Source organism: Saccopteryx leptura, chromosome 2 (assembly GCF_036850995.1).
Source record: "Saccopteryx leptura isolate mSacLep1 chromosome 2, mSacLep1_pri_phased_curated, whole genome shotgun sequence".
Classification (NCBI taxonomy): domain Eukaryota; kingdom Metazoa; phylum Chordata; class Mammalia; order Chiroptera; family Emballonuridae; genus Saccopteryx; species Saccopteryx leptura.
In genome coordinates, this window is record NC_089504.1 from 249,392,436 (window position 1) to 249,414,946 (window position 22,511).

Sequence of the window (22,511 nt, forward strand, 5' to 3'; positions counted from 1 at the left end):
TTCTTTCTCAGCCTTTAAGACACATGCCTTCTACCTTAAGGCAGCACGAAACATCACTCAAGGTCCGGCTCCAACTCGCAGGCTTAACGTTGTCAGCTACCAAAATGGAAAAGGGGGAAAGTTCACACGGAAATCTAGGTGTCTAGGTGCTGTTGCAGGTGTAGCATGTGGACCCGAGTCTGTACTCTCATGAGACAGCGGGCACGGCTGGGTCGTCCTCCTCTCTGCCCCGGAGATGGTGTGTGTTCTGCTGGTAGTACTGGATCTTCCCTGTTTGGGCTCATTTACTTATATTTTGGGTCTGAACCCTCCAGGCATTTGAGTATGAGAAATCTCGATGGAGAAAGGGTGGTGCCGTGGTGGCCGGTGGCCGGTGTTGGGTCCCTCGAGCTCAGGAAGGTCTTCCCATTCTCAGCCCCTGTGGGTTCTCAGACCCAGAGCCCGGTGGGGACGTCAGCGGGGAGAAAAGCCTGCAGCTGCCGGATGCGCCCCTTCCTGACCAGGCCCCGCCTGCTTCCTGCTGGCGACGTTCTGTGCGAGCACGGCTTCTGGGGGGGACCCTGTTGCCCAGAGTGAGGGTTACCACGTTTCTTCACGACCCCCTCTACGCGGCCCGGGTGAGCCTGGCGCAATTTCCCACACATCTGCCGTGTGCTGTCAGTTTCTATTCTGTGTCCAAGCACACACATATACTAATCTTTAATCTATGGTGTGACTCCCTTTAAACCACGTGGGGAAGAAAGGCGGGCGTTACGCTTCCCCCCACAAGGTGTTCGGTGGGCACCACCTAATACCACCCTTGCTCAGCGGCTGGGATGCATCTCGGTGCTCTGTTCGCTGCCGGAGTTCCTCAGTCCGCTGCATCTGTGAGTCCAGCCCGGGCTTCTCAAAGTTGCACTGTGGGGGAAAAAATTCTCCTATGCCATAAAGAAATATTTAGGTCACTTCCTGAAGTTATCTTAGCCCTGAAAACGTCACTACAGGACAATTCAAATTTTCTTTATGTTATGAAGTGATGCATTCCTTTTTTTTTTTTTTTAACTTAATAGTCCTGCCCCCACAACCAAGTGCAGGCCAGAGAATAAGAATGCTAATTATTGCTATTAAACTGTAAGTATCACATCACAAGACACCTACTCCCCAAATGTGATCTGTTTCATGAACAAATGCCTCTTTGTATAAAGAATTAAGTGTGGAGACTGAACTGCAGAGGGCGGTAAGGCCTGTGAACTTCCCTCGTTAGGGCTGTTATTGCTAACCAATTAGAAGTGATTAGAAATGCAGCCCCAGTGGGCTCCCTGCCTGGGGAGCGGGGTCCTCCGCACTTCGCAGACACGTGCCTTCCCTGGGCCGTTAGCTTCTGTAGGGAGGCAGCGTGGAAGGGGCCGTCTTTGTGCAGAGTGCACTCTTGATGTTTAAAAGACCCGCACTTTTTCACACAATGTGAGCCCCCACAGTGACAGAGCCTGCTACGCCATCGGCGGGGGGACCCATTTAGAGCCCAGCGGGAACCCCACTCTGCTGGGTTTATCTTGTTATGCTGACTAGACATGGTTTTTAGCTTTCTGGGCTCTTTATGACCCAAACCTCGCTTCTGCTGTCACTTCACTCTTCTGCCATTGTCCAGGATGCTTTCTCTGCTCACCTCTCGCAGGGGGAGGACAGCACCCCAGTCCCACCCGCGGACGCATGGTGGGGTGTCCTGGTCCAGGCAGAACTGCTCTGCTGTCCACAGAGGAGACGGGGAGGCAGGGCGGGAGGGCTGTCCTCTCCCCCTGTCCTGAGGCAGGGCTCAGCCTGCTGAGCGCCGTGGGGAAGAGAAACACTGCTCGTTTCCTCAGAAAGTTCTCCCTTCTCCCCGAGAGTTGCTCTTTTACTAAAGAATGCCAGGGCCACCCTGGCATGAACATTGCACTTGTTCAAACCTCCGAGGTCCACCAGCAGGTATCACGCTGGCAGAGACATAACAGATAATTCAGCAGGACAGAGCCTTGGGAGTCACTTCTGATTGTCCCCTCCCCCAGCCACCGTGAGGTGGGTCCGGAGCATCTGTGTGACGCGTCAAAGCCAGGACAGTGAATCCCAAGTCCAAGGTCTCAGGTCCCATGGGGCTCGGCATGTGAGGCAGAACCCTAGACTAGGGTTGGGAGCCCAAGGTCCTCTCTGGTGTCTGGTGAAGGGAGGTGACAACATCGCCGGCCCCGAGATGTCCTCCTGTCATCCCCCCGTGCCTCTCACTAGCGATAGAGCAGCAATGTGTCCAGTCGCGGGGTCTCCTTGTGCAGATCCTGACCGCAGTTAGCCCTGCCCTTCAGGTGTCCTCTGCTGGACGTTCATTTTCCTGTCCTTCCTGCAGGCAGAGTGGTCAGGTGACCCGAGAAGACACAGTGGCCAGTGGCTGAGACCCCATCCCACCTAAGAGCACACGTCCTCCTCGCTGCGGCACGAGCACTGGAAAGTGACACGTGCAGCTTCGTCACCTTGTCAGCACATGGGGACGGTGTGAGCAGGGAAATCCAGCTCAGAGTGTGACAGCAGGGAGAGAAGCGGGCCGTGTGGCACCCCAGAGAGGCCGGGGTGGCACGGCGCCTGCACCCCCGCCCGGCCTGTGAGGGCCGTCCCTGTTCCTGCATCCTGCCCACTGCTTCTGCTTCTCTGGCATTACGGGATACACACCCTACAGGACCTGCCCCAAAAGACTTTTTGCTCTTTGTTTAAACTATGGATGTAAACCGTGTTCGTTTCTGAGAAGCTAAGAACAACAGAAAGGTAGAAAAGGAAAACAGTCCCCTATAGTCTCATGAGCACGAGACTTCCCGTGTTTTATCCGTGACCTTCCCGCTTCCCCGGCTCCCTATCTTGGGGCCAAAGCAGGAAACGCACACTGTGCTACCTCTCTTCTCGGGCTTCCCCACCCTGATCCTTTAAATTCCAGATGAGAAAGCCTGCAGCTTTGAATAAATACAAACGCTTGGGTTTAAAAGCCCTCCTTCAGTGGACCAGGTAGGTTATGGCTGGGGCCACTGTCCCGTGGTCCCTGGCACGTCAAAGGCGCCCACTGGCAGTTCTCCAGGGGAATAACCGGCACATTGGAATTCCCGTCTTTCCGGGAGAGGAGCTGATCCACGCCGGCAGAAAGTCACTTAGTTATCTTCTTTTTGGACAGTTTGAGTGCTGCATACTTGAATTTAAAAAGATAAGTAATCGGGAGTGCACAATATACATATGCTGTGTTTACGACAGATTATTCTGTCAACTGTTTGGAGACTCAATGCTAAAATAGGCGATGCAAACTTTTATTCTGGGGCGCCGTTAGGAAAATGTGCCTGGCCGGGCTTGACAAAAGCTTGCAAGGTCCCCTTTGTGAGTTCTGTGATGTTTATGCATGGGCATCGCTGGATTTCTGGCACAGAAATCTGCTCTCCAAAAGGATGAAGGCTGCTTATTTAAACAGTGAGATGCTCTCGAAGGGCACTGGAGCTGCTGGAAGGGAGATACCCACTTGACCAGGGAGAACCTGGTATCAGGGGCAGAGACTGTGTCATCTCTAGACTACCCCGGGCAGTGACAGAGGTAAAAATGGACACCTCAGCCTCTTTACAGCAATCCTTATGAACTCTGAGGTTAGCTTATTACATTATTCTAAGCCACACAGCTCTATCAGCGACTCTTATTTCTGTGCGTTCTAACTATCTGGCAGCAAACTCATTACTTTACGTTCCAGCTCAACTCTAAGTAGTCACATAGGTCAGCCAGGCGTACTTCACGAGGTTGAGTGAGGCCAGGGACTGTAGCAGTCAGCAAGGGCACACTTGTGCAAAGTGATAACAATCCCCAAATGAACATGGCTGAGCATACACCACCTGTTGGTGTGCCTCTATCTAGTCTCAGCACTCTGGCTTTGATGACCAGGAAGTGAGAGCGGCACACGGATCCAAATCAACAGCAGCCGGACATTAGAGTGTGATCTCTTTTGAAAAAAAGTGAGCTCCAAACCTTTCAGATGAAATGGTGGGGCTCCTCTGACTAGAGACAGGACCTCAGTTTGGGGAAGGAAGGGGCGCACATATAAATCTACAGGTGAAGATGGACAGGAAACAGAATCCACTTTCAGTTCTAACATCCCATTGACTTTCTCATTGAAGTCTTCATCACAACGGACTGGTGGACACTCAACGTCAGCTCTGCCCTGTCCCAGGTGTGACAGAGTCCATTTCTGTGGTCTCACAGATGGACCCCCTGCTTCCTTCTCTGTTCACCCAGGCTCTCATTTCATGGGGGTCTAAGGTTATGTTTTTATGTTTAAAGTGCAAGAATGGGCTGGTGTTATTAATGGTGTCTCCACTTAGACCGGTTATTTTCAACTGTGATCATACCTTAGAATTTCAAGAAAACCTTAAACATATGACAGAAGGCTGGGCCCTAAGCCAGACCACCCGGCCCGAGCTCACCCAGTGCCTGTCTCTCTACCTTGTGGCTCAAAAGTACAGACAGAGCAAGGGATGGGTTTTAGGTCTGTGGGACTTGAAGATTAAACAATTTTAGGAGCCCTTTTTATGAAAAATAATAAAAAAAATATATCAAAATCAGGTATGGATGTGAATATTTAATAAGGATGAGAAAATAAATCACAAGAGGTTACACATTTTAAACAGCTGATGACTGTCACGGGGTTTCCAGGAACAAAGGCCACACTGCCGACGTGCAGCGGCCGACGCACGCGGGTAACACTGCCCTGCACGCCGAGCTGAGTGCTCCTGGGAAGCTTATTTATGTGACAGTGACTCTGAAATGCAATTCTTCTGGAATGAAATAATAAAAAAAAACAAAAAACTGTTCCTCTGCCTTTTTTATTATGGATATTTACGAGGTCTAATGCTTGTGACATATCTTCTATTTGCTTCCTGATCTATGTCTCCTGATAAAGTCTATTCCACGCAGTGTCATCGAGGAAGAAGAAGTGTGATGCGTCCCGACAGCCTGTGCCGCCTCGTCAGGGACGTCCCTCCGAGGGACGGTTCCCACTGGGCCAGGTTACCCACATGCGCCACTGCCGGGGACCTGCATGTGGACACTGCTCCTCTCCTCTCCTGAGCCCAGCAGGCCTGGGGACCCCACACAGGACTGGCACCTCAGCGGGAGTATGTCTTGGGCTGCTTCCAGGTTCAGATCCTCAAACTATTTGGGGGGCTTGCCACCCAACCACCCTTCACTTAGGACTCAACGTACCCTTGCATGCCTTTCTCCTGGGCCCTCCCTTCCCTGCCCCCACAGACGTGGAGTCTTTCTTCCAGGGGAACAGGAGACAAACCACCCTGCCTTCCTGGCCCGTGGTTCAGGTCATAATTAATACCTCACATTCAAGAGAGTGTGGCTCCATAACTCAGAGCCCTCCTTCTGTTCTCCCAAAGGCACTGGCTCTGCCTGCGGTTTGAAGTCCCTCTGATGAGCCCCAGAGGCTGACCTGAGACTTGTCCACGTTGTATGCTCCCGTCTTCCCTGTGTCCATTTGGGCAATAAGCCAGAGATGCCCTAGCCGCCTGGTTACACACCAGGTACAGAGGGAGGTGGGCAAACGCATGCCTCTGATAGTCCCTGCCATCCTGACACAGGTGTAGCTGTGTGACCGCAGGACCACGGACGCTGGGAGGCCGCCAGCTCCCACGTGTGCTCCCTGCTCCAAACCCAGCGCTCTCTGTCTGTGTGGGGCCTGGTTTCTTTCTGGGGAGGGGCTTCCTCGTGGTGGGAGGTCGTGTGTGTGGTGAACACAGGAACCACCCTACATGGAGGAAAGCAAGACGGCTCCCAGGGAGCAGACAAAATTAAACAGGCCTCTCCTCCTTCCCTAGTGTGTGTAATATTCATTTAAATATTTACTTAGAGCAAATACATTTTAATGAATTTTCAGTTAAATTCAATCAACGCACTGAACCACGTTGCAGAGATCAGAAATGTAAAGTGAGACGCCAGGAGCGGCTTGTTAATGTCTGCATCTGACTGACGTGAACCCAGGAGCCACGGCACTGGTGGGGGTGCCGCTCCTCCCCTCCGGACAGGGCCCTTCACTGTGAGCGAGGCGCACTCACGTTCACGGCTGCGGGGAGCACAGTGCCCGGGGACCCCCGTCGCGTCCTGGGGGAGCGAGACCAGAGAGGCTGAGGGCCTGTGGGCACACGCAGCAGAAACCCGAGTGCCACAACAGGCCCTGAACCAGCCGCACTGCCCCCCAGTGGAAAATGCCCCATGCTCTCAGCTCTGGGCTGAGCCTTAGAAAGCTGACCTTGACCTCCTGCCTTCCAGCGGGCTTGGCCGATGGGCAGCACTGCCTGGACCCAGGAGCACAGGAGGGGAGGAATCTCGGGCTCTGACTCAGGCAGTAGCCGTGCCATCCAGAACTGCAGCTTTCAGAGCACCGTCCCTTCCCCCTCCCGGAAGTCTAGCCCAGAGTCTGGGGACACTGGCCCCTCCTCTCACTCTTCCAGATAGAAAATGAAATACGTTCTATGAAAAAATGCTAAGAACAAAAAGCCACAGACAAAGAAACAATGTAGCCCATTGATGCACATCAGACCAAGTGCATTAATATAGTCGTGAGAATCCATGGTCAACAACTTGGTCACCACGGGTCACCTCGGCAGGGGACAGCCACACAAAAACAGAGGGGTGACGGTGACACCTATTGGATGGTGTTGAAGTTGGTGCATAGGAAGGCCAGGTCTGTGTCCTTGGCCTTTAACAGAGTGGATGCAATGGCTAGCAACCTGCTGACTCACCTCCCCCTGCATGGGGACTGAGGGAGAGGGACACACCAGGGCCCCGAGGTCACCAGGCTGGGGCAACGCCCACCCCTCCACCCAGGGTCCAGGCTCCAGCCTCCCTGGTCTAAAAGCAGAATCCCCCTGAGCCCGTCTAATGGAGGAGCTGTCGCCCTGACTCCTGTCCTTAGAGGCCTGGTCTCCACAGCGATTGAGTTTAATCCCACCCAGATTGTCAACACAACCTAGTCTGTATGCTTACTAACAATGGACAGTATTTTTCGCTCCATAAGACACATCTGACCATAAGACACACTTAGGGTTTTAAATTTTTTTCCTTCCTATTTTCCTCCCTCACCCCTTAGGAACTTGAATCACTCTATAGTTGGCATTCACAACAGAAATCAATAAAATGAGATAAATCAATAAAATGTGGTAGATACATCTAGTTTCTATCAAGTCTTTCTGTGCCCCATAGGAAATGCCAGCCATCTAAACAAGCTGTCCAGGTGACTGTGAGTATGTCATTGCGTGACTGCTGTGAGGCATTCGAGAAGGAGTCGGGGCCTGACTTTGGAGCGGTGGTCAGCGCACTGACCTGTGATCACGTGGACACAGCTGCCAGGCTGCCTGGGGCCAAAGAAGCCAAATCCAGGTCTAAAATCCTTCAGAGGAGAGGAGCAGTGATTACGAAGCAGGATGGCGGGGGCAGTGAATTAAAAGGGAAATACGTGTTGATAATCGAAGTCTAGATGAGTTGTGGGGAGGGACGGCGGTGGGAGCCCCTTCAGCCCAGAACCCATGAAGGGGTCTGCCAGTCAGCCCCCCGTGTGAAGCGCCTATCTATGTTAGCATCCTCTCCCCATGTTACAGAACCCAATGTAGTCAAAGTCTTGAGGTAAAATGAGTGAGAAGACTGTTATGTAATACTTTTGAGGTTTTCAAATATGTATTACACATCTTCCAAAATTGATATATTCATTATCCTAGTGTTCCTAAGGCAAAACATTGCCAAAACTTCTCCGCATAAATACGGGGTTCTTTCTGTTTGTTTCTGATACCTGCTGATGACCCACTGCCGAGGCAGTGAATTCATTTCCCCGTCCTGTGGAAGATAATTACGGGGCCTTGTTGTAATTTGTCAAACCTTTTTGCCAAGTTAGAAATAACAAGGCAAAGCACACTGCATTTTCTGGGACATTGAGCAAGGCTACCTGAATGAATAATTCATGGCTGACCAGTAAACTGGCAGGGAGGGAGGGGCAGGGAGAGGAAGAGGAAGGAAGAGGAGAGGGAGACGGCATTTTGCCTCCTCTGACACGGAAAGCCATGTGGCTTAGCCCCACTGTGTACTGCAGAGTAGGAGTGCTCGTTCAGGAGGAGACCGAGGGGACAAGAATTTCACTGTTAGATGCAGCAGACCAGTCGGCGCTGCACAAGGCAGACCGGAGTCCTCAGCTCAGCGGAATGGGCAAAGCTCACTCGGTCTCATGTTCTTTCCGGCACACAGGGTGGTCCTTGGGGCTGTAGGCCCGGGGCGTACTGTAAGTGTGGGACATGGCAGTGGTCGCACTCTGTTGCATTGTTCCTTTTGGTGGTCTCGGTGCTTTCCAGATGTGTCTCTCTCTCTCATTATATGGAAACGCCTCGTTCAACAGTGTGAACAGCACTGCTCAGTAGACAGATGTCAGTGTCACACATATCCCCAAGACCCCAAGTCCGACACGGGGGCCAGGCTTCTTCGTGCACTGGAATCTCTGTGCTATGCACAGAATAAAGCCTGTAGTTATTAACACTAGTCTCCATGTCTAGGGACAATCTCTGTACCTGGCACCGTCCACTTGAGCCATCGACAGACAGACAAGTACTTGCATTTTCAGAGCCATGTGAGGACCCTTCCTTTCTTGCAATAGACAACCCTCTGCGGAAGTCCCGGAGAGCCCTCTGCCCAGAAGTTTTCCATTGGAATTCCCTGACTGCCTTTCCCGCCATCCCCGTGGGCGGGGACTCAGCCAGACGGGGTGAACCCTGGGAATACGGAAGGACCGGTCATGCGTTTCACCTGGAGCTCTGCGCACGCGGGGCTTAAGCTGGGCTTTCATGGGTGTGAGGAAGAGGGAGTGAGCAAGCTCTAACGAGGCTTCACAGGAGGACGTGGAGGAGGAGGAAGGAGGAAGCCGTCCTAAGAGGAAGAAGTGCAATTTGAACTGGACATGGTATTTAAGATTAAGGCGGCAGCTTACCTCTGAGAGCCTTCAAAATAGCACAGGTGATGGTCAGCCCCTCAGGAGGACGGCGTGGGTCACCAGATTCTTTGATTTCATGTTGAGATTGTAAAGGAGATGAAGGCAGGAATCTATGGATTTGGATCAAAAGGAGCAAAATTAAGTGAAGGGGAAAAAACAAACAAACGTTTTATATATCTTGTTTCGTTTTGGCTACCACTTGGCAAACCTGAAAGATGTCATCACAGGACGCAACCGCATTGTGTAGCCATTTCTCGGAAGCAGCGTCCTTCGCAGTTTGTACATGATACATTAGAAAAAGAATCAAGCCACATATTTAAATAACATGACCGTGACATTACTAAATGATAATTTACTGAAAGTTAGATGGGAACACGAAATATAATTATTTTTCACTAGTAACCCGAATCTGAGTTCTTTTCTATCTATATGCAAATGTTGGATTCCTTAGCCTACTTTTTTTTTTAACAATATTATAATATTGCCTATTTCATAAAGTTAAAATGAATGAAGTTCTGTGGTGAAGGGTTTTTTTTTATTATTTATTGCTTTGAGAGGGACACAGGATGGGGGTGGGGGGAGAGAGACGCATTCATTCACTGTTCCGCTTAGCTGTGCGTTCACTGGCCGCTTCCCGCAGCAGGGCTTACTGGACAGCAGGTTGGCAATATGCAGAGCCAGGTGTGGTCCTGCTGTCCGACGCTCTTTGTGTGGGCATGAAACCACTTTTTGCATTTTGATATTTAAGTATAATGTACTATTTTAGTATCTTCCCGTCAACATACCAATGTATTGATTCCTTTTAAAAATCATACTTACATTTTAAAATAAATATCAGCTGCTTACAAGTCAACCCAAGTAGTTGAATTTCCAACCCTGTCCCTACCTCTTCCCCACAACCTGCTCTCTGCACAAGAGCATTCTGGGTTTTCTCTCCCCTCCTCGTTTCTCTGGGTTTTATTCGTTTGTCTATGTTTTAACTGTAATTTAAGTCCTCTTTGGGAGGGCAGCTTATAATTAAAATTGGTCCTAATTGTGTGTTTTCATTTCACTGCTGCTTAATGAGGAATTATAAAACAATTTGGTTCACGCCGGGAGACGTGAGACCAGACAGCGGCTGCACTCAGGGAAGCTCCCTCTATTTTTAACCTGTGGGATGCGGACTGAAGCACAGTGCACGCAGCATGGTTCCAGGGCCCAGGGATTCAGACGCGGCCCGGGGGACACGCGGGGCTGCCAGCTCTGCCTGGCTGAGCCACTGACGTTCAGGCTCATAAAAAGACAGAGAAACCGGAGACTTCCTGTGACTTGGGCACAACCAGATGTAGTGACCGCCACCAAATATTCTGTTGACCCTCCAGCTGGGCGACCCAGCTGGCTTCAAGGACTGTGAGATGCACTCTCTCTTTTTTCTGGTTTATACCATTTACTTTCCTCCTTGGCAGCCCCTCCCACGAATGGTCAAGGAGAAGAGACCCCCACCAGCATGAACGACTCACATCATCAATGTCTCACCCGAAAAAGTCTTGTTTGCATCTGCAGTGCATTCGTTACGGCCCTCGCTTTGATTTAGTTGCATCAACACAAGAAAATTACCTCATGGCGAAAGCAGAAATAAATGCACGAATTAATAAATAAACGGGGAGAGGGAGAGAGAGAGAGAGATGTCACGGGTGGGACACACACTGTGTCTGTGGCCATTTAAGAGCATGAGGACTCTACGCCTGTGGCTTGTGCATGCTTCTGTCAGGGAGTGGCAACACCGTTACAGCAGGCGTTCTGTTACAGTATTTTTCATTTGGGTGTTCTGTTACAGTATCTTCAGCCAGCATTCTCTTACAGTATCTTTCATTGCCATTCATGTGAACTCCTATGATAGATACTGTGAGGGCTGGGAAACTGCGCGTGGGTCCCTCTGGCAAAGATTGGAAGCCCACGTGTTTCTCTGTGACCACGGCCGCCGCCCCAGCTCTCGGGGGCTCCCCGCAGCCCGGGCCTATGTGCACGGGCCAGGATTCGCGCTCAGGTGTGAACATGCAAGGTGGAAAGGAAGGCAGCAAGCCTCTGCGGAATGTTTCTCATGGCAGCTACTCCTAAGACATATGGTAGAAAACGGGGGCCAGGCCAGGCTGCTGCAGACACAGAGAAGGCATCGGTGTCTGGGAAGACAATTCAGCTCGCGATAATAGGAGTCAATTACTGTGTGGCTGCCAAAAAATAAATAAATAATGTACGTTATTTATGGTCCATGCCCTGTTGGTCTCACCTCCTGCCAAGCCTCACTTTACATTCTGAAGTCGCCTGGCACACTGCCTCTCTGCAAACCTTTATTCCCGGCCAGGACTTGGTCATAAATCCCTGCCTGCTCTACCTCGGTAGCTGGCGGAGGTGCCGAGGAAAATGGATCCCGCTCCCTAATTTAATCTGGTCTCCCTGACACTGCTCTGGAAGTGGGGGGAGGTGGGGTGTCACTCTCCTGTCCTCCCCAGCCGGGAGTGTCTCTCCCCTGCCCCCATCCCGCCACACTCGCAGGTGGTGCTATCACTGTAACATTGTGGGGTGCTCACAGGAGAGAGAATCTTTTCTGTTGAGAGTGACCCAGGGACAATCTATAGCCGACAGGATGCAGGAACACAGACGTTTCATTATGGATGTTACATTCCATATTTTGAAAGACAGTCAGACAAATAACTGGCTAGAATGCACCAGGTTAATCAGCCCGGCCTTTGGAATCGGAGAGCCTCTGGATTCTGACTCCTGGCCTTTGTGACCACGTAAACGCCCGCACGGCTCTTAGATTTCCTGAGCGCCCAACCATGGCCTGAATGAATCTTGGCATCGAGACACCATTTAACCATCCCAGGCTGGTACCACTCTGTAACAGTGACACCGTGTGGCCCTGTGGGGCAGTGGCAGCAGCTCCTTTTCACTTTGGTATTTATTGATAAAGAGAGGACCTGCTGACCCGTAGGTTCCGAGCTTTAAACAAGCAGCTGTGGAGCCCGGCGGTTTTGGAATGGGGGGAAATGAAAATGGGCCTTCTGTGACCTTCACTGACAGAGCCTGTGTTCCTCAAACATTTACTGAGTGGTCGCAGGGAGGCAAACTGCTGTTTATATCTCTCATCCTCAGGTATAGGGTCGCACTGCCTGCTTCTTCCTCATCGAGGGGACTATCCTCATCCAAAACCCAACTGCGCAGACACAAGGCTTTGGGAGGGGTCAGTGCAAAGGTGCGAAGGTGACCTGTAACTGGTCTGGGCCAGGCGCGGCCACACAGCCCTGGTGTCCTGTGCTTGGTCTTGGAGTAAGTCTCTTGGCCAGTCCGGGCCTGTGACATGTCTTGAGAATTCGTTGTGGCTTCTTGGAAGGATCTCGGCAAAGGCAACGCCGTGAGGCCCAGGTCCCGTTTCTCCCGTCTCCACACTGTCCGCCTGGGATGCCACCTGGAACAGTGGCCGCGCAGCCACGGGAAGACAGCCAGGGAGGCTGGCTCTGTGGCCGTGACGGTTTCGTGCCCCAACACAACCGCGCTGGTGGCTGAGCCCAGCACGGCCCATTCACGTCGTTCATCTCCATCGTCTTCATTCAGTGGTTCTGTCATCTTGGCACAAAATACTCCCCAAATTGCATCTTTGTTCTATTAGCATGATGCACAATTAAAATAAAAAAAAAATACACATTGAAAATAAAATAGGTTCCCGAGTCAGGTGTTTGAAAAGCAGGATACGATTCTACCAGGGCGAGTCATCTCAAACGTAATTCAATGACTCATTTGAAACCCATTGTTTGAGACTTGCCTCTGAGTGACAGCAGCAGATCCCACCTGGGCCATGACCCGGTCTCTTGTTCACACGTCACGGAGGGCCTGGCGGGAGAGCTGACATGTGGAAACATCTGCCAAGTAAAAGTCAGACGAGTCAAAGGACGGTGGCTTCACACCTGTAGTGCACATGGAACCCTATCGCCAAGTTCCAGGGTGGGTGACACCGAAAGGCAAGGGCAAGAGCTCCTCCCAGTCCCCTGGACTTGGAACCACTCCCCTGGCTTCTGTTTGTGAAAGAAACAAAAACACCACACCGGCCCGGGCTCCCACAGGCACTCCTGCTTGATGGACTGTGTGTCGTCAAGGGTGGGAGGTATGAGCCTGCTCTAAAGGCAGAGCTCCCCAGAGAGTGACTGACCTGCTCTAAGTGTCCTGAGCCAGGGCGGGTCCCCAAAGCAATGACAGCAGGAAACCCAGAACAATGCATGGCTTTGAGTCCCGTCCACTGAAATGTTAGGAACATTTTGCACTGAGTTGGTCAGCATCTTTTCCAACCTTGCATTGAGTATCCCAAACCACACTGGCCCCCCCAAGTATACCTTTCATGCAAAGGTGGCTTGTGTGGAACGAGGAGACCTGGCTGAGTCGCCACCCTCGGTCCCGGCCAGCAGAGGGAGGGTGGGGGTCGCCGGAGCAGAGGCGGTCCTTGTCTGCTCCCCTTTCCAAGAGACGGTCCACTTGGTGACCACTCGTCTCTACCAGAATTCGGGGTTCTTCCCCAGCTTTCACCACATGCATGACAGTGACCTTGGACTTTCTTCGCCTGCATTTCTTTTACTGCATGGTGTGTCCTGATTTATGCAGAAATAATGGCTCGTCAACCTGCACTCTAGCAACCTGTGTGGGAATGCAAGTCAAATTTGTTTTCTTGTTTAATTTCTTTGCTTGCAAATACAGACATTTGTTCTTATTTCATTTAATTTCACATTGTGAGCTGCGTTTGAGCCCCCGATATTTTCCGAGACGCGGCGCTGTCATAACGGCGCGAATAAGAAATAAGGGCCCATTTGCCGGGATTTTCTGGGGCATTTCTCCTCTTGCTTTGTGCCAGCGTTCGCTTAAGCCCGCATATTTCTTTTATTTATGCGGCTTCATGTATATTTTTTCAGAGCTAATGGACTATTATTCCACATTCCAATCAGTTTCCTGCTACATTCTCATATGGATTGTGATATATTTGCATGGGCAGAATAATGTATTTTCTCTCCAAACCGACTTCATATCACTTTCGGCAAATTCGCTATAAAAATCGCTCAGACACTCCTACAAATATCCCACATGAAATAAGAATGTCTTATATTCTGATACATCTTTAAATGTTGGCAAATAGTGTCCCCGCTGACTCTTGAAGGAACCCTGAGTGAGTGAGACGGAGCCCGCGTCTGCTGGACACAGGTGCCTCTTGGAGTGAAACGCTTTATTTAATTTCCCAACACCTGAGGTGATGTTGGAACCTAGATGCTTGGAGTCAGGGCTGCCAACTGGGGGCGCAGCCCCAGAGCAGCCCTTGTCTGGCTGGTGCTCCCTGGGAGTTGAGACCAGAGCCACGAGGGGGGTGCCCTGTCGAGTGACCACATCTCTGCTGTCAACGGGGAGGCTGGTTCTGGGAGTGGGAAGAAGCTGCCAACTAGACCCTGTTGTCCCTGATGGAGGGAGGGGCCATCAGGTGCACCATGAAGGAGCAAGCCCCCTCCCCCTCCTCCACAGTCAGGGTCTGCTCTAGCGGCTCCTGCTGGCAGAGACAGACAGGGGGACCTGGCGAGCGGAGAGGCGGCCTGCAGAGCCCTGCCCCCATCACAAAGTACAGCACATCGGGGCTGAACTGAGGCACAGCTTAATAATGGACACAGTGTTTCCCCCAAACGTGTCCATGCAGCAGAGATGAGTGTTGTGTCGGCCATGCCCTAGTGACCGTGGCGTGCTTTGAGGTGACCGTGACGGAGCGTGGTCCCTGTAGGAGCTCAGCAGACACCCTCGCCCCACTCTGAGGCGTGTGTGCTGTCACCTCCTCTCTGTAGATAAAGAAGTGGAGCTCAGGGCCGTGGCCTGGCTGGCCCAAGGCCACATGGTACAAAAGTGGCCAACCTGGGACTCCTCCTTCCAGGCCTGAGGGAGAGTCCTCTCTCCCAACCACGCATCTACAGAACCCGGGTTGGACCCTGCAAACTGGGTTCCCTGATCTCTGCAGCCCCAGGGGCTGTGGCTGCGCTCAGCGCCTGAGGAAAGAAGGGATGTCAGGGTGCACAGAGGCACACGGCGTGGGAGTGGGGGATGGCCTCTCCCAACTCCGTTCCAGTGTCAACCGGCCTGGGGCTCAACCTCTCAGGCTCTGCAGCCCGCAGGTGAGCCTTGGGCCCCACCGGGACAAAACACCAGTCTCCGAGGCCCCATCCCGTCTCCTCTCTGTAGACAGATCACCGGAGGGGGCAGCCATGCCCTTCACTCACAAGTCAGACACAGAGTGCCCGTGGAACTCTGAGACACAGCAGTACAAGCGGAGGCTCACTTCTCTGCCACTCAAGGACCCAGACTTGGCCCTCATCCTTGACCTAGACCTCAGAAGAGGAACTGGGATTATTCTATCTCTGCCAGCCCTGCGTGCCAGCTGATGCTCCCGAGGGGCCCCGCTTGCACTGAGACCACTGCTGGTGAGGCGCGGCTTACAGGGACTCGGTAACTTACAGAGGAGAGAAGCCGGAGGGACTCCTCACAGGCACAGAAACCACACACTCAAAATACATCTCCTGTGAAACCTCCCTTGTCCCAACAGCCCATCAAAAAGACACAGAGGGTGCCAAGCAGTGTGGTGGGTCCGGCTCAGTGGGAGTCCGTGAGCTGTAATATTGGCAACACCTGGAGACTTTTTTGTGGGACGGAAATAAGTCTACCCAGAGAGACAGCAGCAGAGGGCGCAGGGCTCCGGAGGGAAGGAAGACGAGCAGGGTGCTTCTGCAGCTCACTCCCTCTCTCCTGGCAGCAGAAGGGCAGAGACCGTCTCACTGCCCCACGGTATGAGGGCCAGGACGTGCACTAACTCTGTGTGTGGGCCAGGATGTGCACTAACTCTGCGACCTGGAGGGGTGCTATCCGTGCTGAAGGGAAGTCGGGGCCTGACCTGTGGTGGCTCAGTGGATAAAGCGTCGACCTGGAAATGCTGAGGTCTCCGGTTCGAAACCCTGGGCTTGCCTGGTCAAGGCACATATGGCAGTTGATGCTTCCAGCTCCTCCTCCCTTCTTTCTCTCTGTCTCTCTCTCTTTTCTCTAAAAAAAAAAATGAATTCCCTGTGACAGCTCCTAACAGACTGAACTGTGGTTGGGTTGCATTTTTCAGGGATTTGGCATGGTGATGGGGCCAATTTGGACTTGGTGAACATGTTAAGGACACTACTCTTTTATGGATTCTTGCTGTATTGGCCAAGAGTTTGCTTAAAGGCTTTTAATCACTGTAAAAAAAAATAGAAGACTGGATAAAGAAGATGGGGCACATATACACCATGGTATACTATTCAGCTAGAAGAAATAATGACATCGGATCACTTACAGCAGAATGGTGGAACCTTGATAACATTATGCGGAGTGAAATAAGTGAATCAGAAAAAAACAGGAACTGCAGGAGTCCATACATTGGTGGGACATAAGGGTGAGACTAAGAGACATGGACAGGAGTGTGGTGGTTGCGGGGGGTGGGGGGAGGGAAGGGGGGAGAGGGGGAAGGGGAGGGGAGAGGTACAAAGAAAACTGGATAGAGGGTGACGGAGGACGATCTCTCTTTGGGGGATGGGTATGCAACAGAACTAAATGACAAGATAACCTGGAAATGTTTTCTTTGAATATATGTACCCTGATTTATTGATGTCACCCCATTAAAATAAAAATTTATTTATAAAAGAAAATGAATAAATTTTTGAAAAAAAAAAGGGAAGTCGAAATGGCGAGAGGGAGCTTGCAGAGGATGAACCCAGAAAGAGGAGGATAGAATGGGGACTGTGGGCACATCTTTATGGTTTTCTTGTTCCTGTGATCTTGTAGGAGGAGGATAAGGTGAACCAGGGCCCAATATGTCAGCCAAGAATGATGGGCTCCTGGGTAAGCTCAGGGTTTGTGCGCGCACACGCGCGTGTGTGTATGTGTGTGTGTTTGGAGGTGGGAGGGAGGGAAGAGATGGAGGACACAGTTGAAAGATTAAGGAGAAAATAAGGATAAGCAGCAAACAAATTCACCTTTCTCCTGTTACTAGATTCAGGCATGTTTTTGCAGGTGAATTCTGAGTCTTGCATGTGCACACCTATAAACACGGCCCAAGTCCCTCTGTGTGAATGCAGATGTGTTCACACTGTTGGGCACCTTCTTTCCTCTTAGTGTTTAGTTCATGCTTCTGAATCAAACAAATGGGGCAAGTGTCCAATAAAAACAGAGCAACTGACAAGTGGGAGGTGGGACCACCTGTGGTGAGGCGGGCAGGTGGAGAAGGATCCCCTGTTTGTGCCTGCCCACCCAGCGGGGCACCCAGCAGCAGTGCCCAGGGCAGCACAGCAAGAGCGGAGGCTGGAGTCTGCCAACACAGTTTCCTCCAGGGGAAGCGGGCTCTAGAGGATCCACTGCTCCGCCCACGAGAGCCACCAGCCCACCGGGCTCCCTCCTCTTCCACCTGCTGCCCTGCGCAGGGCGCTTTCCATGCCTGTGGGCGTGCACCTACTTTTGCGCCCACTCAGGGTCCATGGGGATGGTTGCGGACTGGGGCCCGGCTGAGGGGGGGGAAAGTCCTGCAGCCACCAGTGGGGAACGGGGGTCTGACTCCAGGATGCAGTCGGAGGAGAGCTGCTGGTGTTAGAGCGCGCGTGGAGGCTGGAAAAAGGACCGTGCTGCGAGAACCCCGCAGGGCGGGGACCGGCATCGGAGGCGCCGCTGGGATGGGGTGCTGGGCACCACGTCGCCTCCCCGCGGGGTCAGCAGAAAGACAAGATCCTCGGGGTCTCGGGATGTGCTCCGAGGAAGGTCAGGCTGGGGGTGGGGGGCATCCCACAGGCTTCCAGGAGTGGCCAGGAGGAGGGAACTGTAACTTGGGGTCCACCTGGAGGATCTAGCAAGCACCGCTGCTGGGTGCTCCCTTCTTGGATGAGCAGACCCTGCTGGGCTCCACGTACCCAGCCCCCCCCTACCTGAGACCATCCGCAGACCCTGCGCTGATCCTTGGCAGACAAAGAGTAAAGGGCTGTGGTGGTTATTTGTCCTGAAGCACAATGCTCTGAGGGACGGTGGGAGTGGGGAGCCCCCTTCATTGAACTCTCTTTTCCCAAAGCCTGTGACCCCATCGATCTGTCACCCAGGTTCAGTCCAACTGGAACTGTGGATCTGATGTCTTAGCCGGTCCCTGTACCGTCTTCTCCCAGCCATGGGGTCCCCTGGCCCACGGAGGGATGCGTTCATCGTGTAGCCCATGAGGAGCCCCTCTTGACGCAGATACGGGATTATCCCGCGGTCAGCAACCCGGGTCGTGAGTCTTCGTGGCTCTGAGGTTGCTGGTCAGGGTCACAGGGTTCAGCAGTACCCACATCTGCGGGCCAAGGTAGCGAGTCTCCCAATCAGAAGCGGTTCTTCATCTTCAACCGTGTCTATGGTGCACAGGAGTTGTAGGGCTGGAGCAGAGACGGCCCAGACCAGCATGGGTGCAGCAGATGCCATGTCGAGGAGCCACCTCCAGGTGTGCCTGCACCCAGCACTGGTCAGGTGACCTAGCATTGTAGCGGTGCGCACAGTGGTGGTCTGGGTCCCAGCTGCACGTGGTGGTGGCGACGGGGAATGGGGTGAGAACCACCCTTTCGTGCTGCCCGTGCTGGGCTGGACTCTGATCGCTGTGGGAAGCCCTGGAGGGGAACCTGGTTCCCGGCAGGGTGCAGCCTTACCTGGTCTGCTCCCGGTTTCTATCCCCTGTCTCTGCTCCCGGTCTCTATCCCCTGTCTCTGCTCCCATCTCTATTCCCTGTCTCTGCTCCCGGTCTCTGTTCCCTGTCTCTGCTCCCGGTCTCTGTCCCCTGTCTCTGCTCCCATCTCTATTCCCTGTCTCTGTTCCCGGTCTCTATTCTCTGTCTCTGCTCCTGGTATCTATTCCCTGTCTCTGCTCCCATCTCTATCCCCTGTCTCTGCTCCCGGTCTCTATTCCCTGTCTCTGCTCCCATCTCTATCCCCTGTCTCTGCTCCCGGTCTCTATCCCCTGTCTCTGCTCCCATCTCTATTCCCTGTCTCTGCTCCAGGTCTCTATTCCCTGTCTCTGCTCCCATCTCTATTCCCTGTCTCTGCTCCCGGTCTCTATCCCCTGTCTCTGCTCCCGGTCTCTGTCCCCTGTCTCTGCTCCCGGTCTCTATCCCCTGTCTCTGCTCCCGGTCTCTATCCCCTGTCTCTGCTCCCGGTCTCTATCCCCTGTCTCTGCTCCTGGTATCTATTCCCTGTCTCTGCTCCCGGTCTCTATCCCCTGTCTCTGCTCCAGGTCTGTATCCCCTGTCTCTGCTCCCGGTCTCTGTCCCCTGTCTCTGCTCCCGGTCTCTGTCCCCTGTCTCTGCTCCCGGTCTCTGTCCCCTGTCTCTGCTCCCGGTCTCTATCCCCTGTCTCTGCTCCTGGTATCTATCCCCTGTCTCTGCTCCAGGTCTGTATCCCCTGTCTCTGCTCCCGGTCTCTGTCCCCTGTCTCTGCTCCCGGTCTCTGTCCCCTGTCTCTGCTCCCGGTCTCTGTCCCCTGTCTCTGCTCCCGGTCTCTATTCCCTGTCTCTGCTCCCGGTCTCTATCCCCTGTCTCTGCTCCAGGTCTGTATCCCCTGTCTCTGCTTCTGGTCTCCGCTCTCAGAGCCCAGGATCACCCAGAGGAGGCAGACCGGCCCTCTCTCCCCCTCCCACTTCTTGTGTTTAAAGCTCTTACAGTTCAGCTCAAACAGCTCCACTGGAAACTTCTTAGGAGGGGCATGCTGCCCATTCTGCTTTAAAAGTAGTGGTTACTTCTCAAAACTGAGGCCCAGTCTCAAGTTCTAGGGAGACACACACACCTTCCTCGAGGCTGCAGGTTCCCAGCGGCCTAACTGGATCTTTTCTTTTTCTTCTTCTTCTTTTTTTTTTTTTTTAAATATTTTCTACTGTTTTAAAACAATGCCCTGTCTTGCAAGCCTTCCAGGCAGGCAGAGACAGATGTGTGGGTGGGAGCACTTTCTTTTTCCTTAGAACAGGTCACCAGAATCAGGGTGCAGAGTGAAGTGGCGTGAGCAGGCAGACAGTGATCGGGTCACCACGGTGGGTGGGGCCAACAAGAAAGTGTCCCCCAGGAGGTTAACTATGGAGCACAGACCTGAATGGAGTGCGGAGGAGCTGTCCAGGCCGAGGGCACAGTTAGTGCTACGGCCCAGACGCTGGGGTGAGCTTGGGGTTGGAGGCACAGCAGGGAGGCCCTGTGGCTGGAGCAGAGGGGAGAAGATGGGGCGATGGCCGCATGTGCTGCACAAGGGACAGGGCTCTGTAGCCCTCCTCCCCTGTCTCCCTCAGGAGAGAGCTCTGGGGGTTAGCTGGACACGCGACCACCCAGAACGACCACTGCCTCCTCCACGTCTCCTGCTGGGGGGTGTGGCCCCGCCACGGGGTCCTAAGTGTTGCTGTGTTAAAGGGAATGGAACCCGTGACTTCCAGGGAGCAACCTTCAGTGGAGGTGGAGGAACACGCCCTTCTCTGTCCCTCCATGGTGGTGGCTGGAATCCAGACCTCACAGCAGGGGCTCCCAGAACTCTCTTGGACCACGAGGTGCTCTCGGGAATGGAAGCCGTGCACAGTGGACCTCCAGGCCAGGACGACTTCTCCCTCCCGACAGACAGCTGGGGCACAGGTCTCTGATGTGGCTGGGGGCCCACGAGCCCTGGGCTGATGGCTCCCGGGCATCATGAATGCAACAGACGTGACCTTGCACTTTCCCCGTGACCTTCAGCTGAACCTATATGCGTTAGAGCCCGGGAAGGCCTTTCTGCCTCTTGCACTGACCTGCAGAGAGCCTGGCTGGTGGCATTTTCCCCCCAAATATCAAATGTTTACTTGAGAGAACAGCACATGTGCCCCACTTCTGTTTTCCTGAGGACCGTCTGACAGTGTGGGGTGAGGTACGTGGTGAGACGGGGAACTGTCCAACACCATTCTTCACATTCTCACCGAGACCAGCCCTCGCCATGTGGGGTGTTTACAATCATCCTCTAGAATGCTTCCACTGGGAAGAGTCCGCTCCGATCGGAATCTTGCATCTTTGCCCATCTTAATTGAAGATAAAAAGCCAGGGATAATTCATTTGGCAGCAAGAAAAACAATCTGTAATCTAAAGATCTGAGAACATTTTGAATTCCAGTGAATGGTGGCCTTTTAAATACCCTTCTACCATGGTAAAAAAAATACAACAACAATATATTTCTACTAAGTGATCACAGAGCGGGGCGACCGGCCCTGATTCCAGGAACACTTGGGGGGCTGAGACGAGCAGGCCAGAGACCCGGCTTTCCGGAAATGGAGGAAATGTTATCCTGACGACGGTGGACCGGGCAGGCGGAGCGCTCCCAGGGCTGCAGGATGAAACCCGACTCCGCCTCACGGGAAACGGCCTTCCCCAAACCACTTCTCAGTCCCCTGATCTCTCACTCAGGCTGTCCTTGATGTATCTGCCCGAAGAATATGTTCCCCAAGGAGAACAATCACCAGCTCTCAGAACACCCATGCCCAGAACTCATGTCCTGAGATCTTAGCCCTCGAGGTGATGGTGTTGGGAGATGGGGTCTTCAGGAGGTGACATGGTCAGGCACGGGGAGCCCTCCTGATGGGATGGATGCCCTCATAAAGGTCACCAGAGGGTTCCCTCACCCTCCACGTGAGAACGCAGGGAGAGGACGGTGTCTGTGGACCAGGAAATGGACCCTTGTCAGACCGGAGCCTTGACCTTGGACTGCCAGCCCCCAGAAGCATAACAAAGAAATTTCTATTGTCCAAGCTACCAAGTCTGTTGTATTTTTGTTCTGGCATCCTGAGCAGACTGAGAGAGAAGTCAAGGGGCGGGGGGGGGGGAACCCCGGTAAACTGATGAGCAGGCGGGGTGACACAGGTCACGTGGAGTCCGTGCAAAGGAGAGGCACGCGGACTCCCCACGGGGCAGGCTGACCACCGTGCGCTGGAGGAGGGAGCCCTCATCAGCATGAACATGGCAGACCCAGACTCCAGCCTGAGCAGAAGGCCCTTTGCCTGCACCCTGAGCTCCGTGCTTTTCCCTGAAGAACCGGTGCATCCTCAGTTGACATAAAGACGGCCGTCCTCCATGGTGAAGGAGCGTGTGGTGGCCGTACAGCTGGGAGGACAGGTAGAAAGCATGAAGGGAGGACTTCCTGTGAGGGAGAGCATTACAGGCTGCAACCTGCCTCCCCTCTGAGAAGCGCCACCCATTAGAAATCCCACTGCGTATGGTGGCACAACCCATTCCACTGGGAAAAGAAAAGTGTGTCTCAATTCCAGATACGCGTGTAATTACCGCATCCATTTACACGGCTCGTGCATGGCGATCCCCCGCTCGCTGATCGGGTCGCGAGCACAATAGGCACTGGGGCTGCGAGTGTCTAATCCCGTGTGAACAAGCTGATCACAGCATCTTAGAAAGTCAATATATGACTTCCTGGCAAAGAAATGGCTG

The 22,511-nt window shown here is 53.1% G+C and overlaps 1 long non-coding RNA gene across 2 annotated transcripts in view; it reads right to left on the reverse strand.

Moving 5' to 3' along the window:
* Positions 1 to 22,511, reverse strand: part of LOC136393374 (uncharacterized) — a 40,499-nt gene that overhangs the window by 10,212 nt on the left and 7,776 nt on the right. For both annotated transcript variants that reach the window (XR_010749085.1, XR_010749086.1), the window contains one exon: positions 8,999 to 9,111. This is a non-coding gene — a long non-coding RNA (uncharacterized lncRNA). The remainder of the gene's footprint in view (positions 1 to 8,998; positions 9,112 to 22,511) is intronic.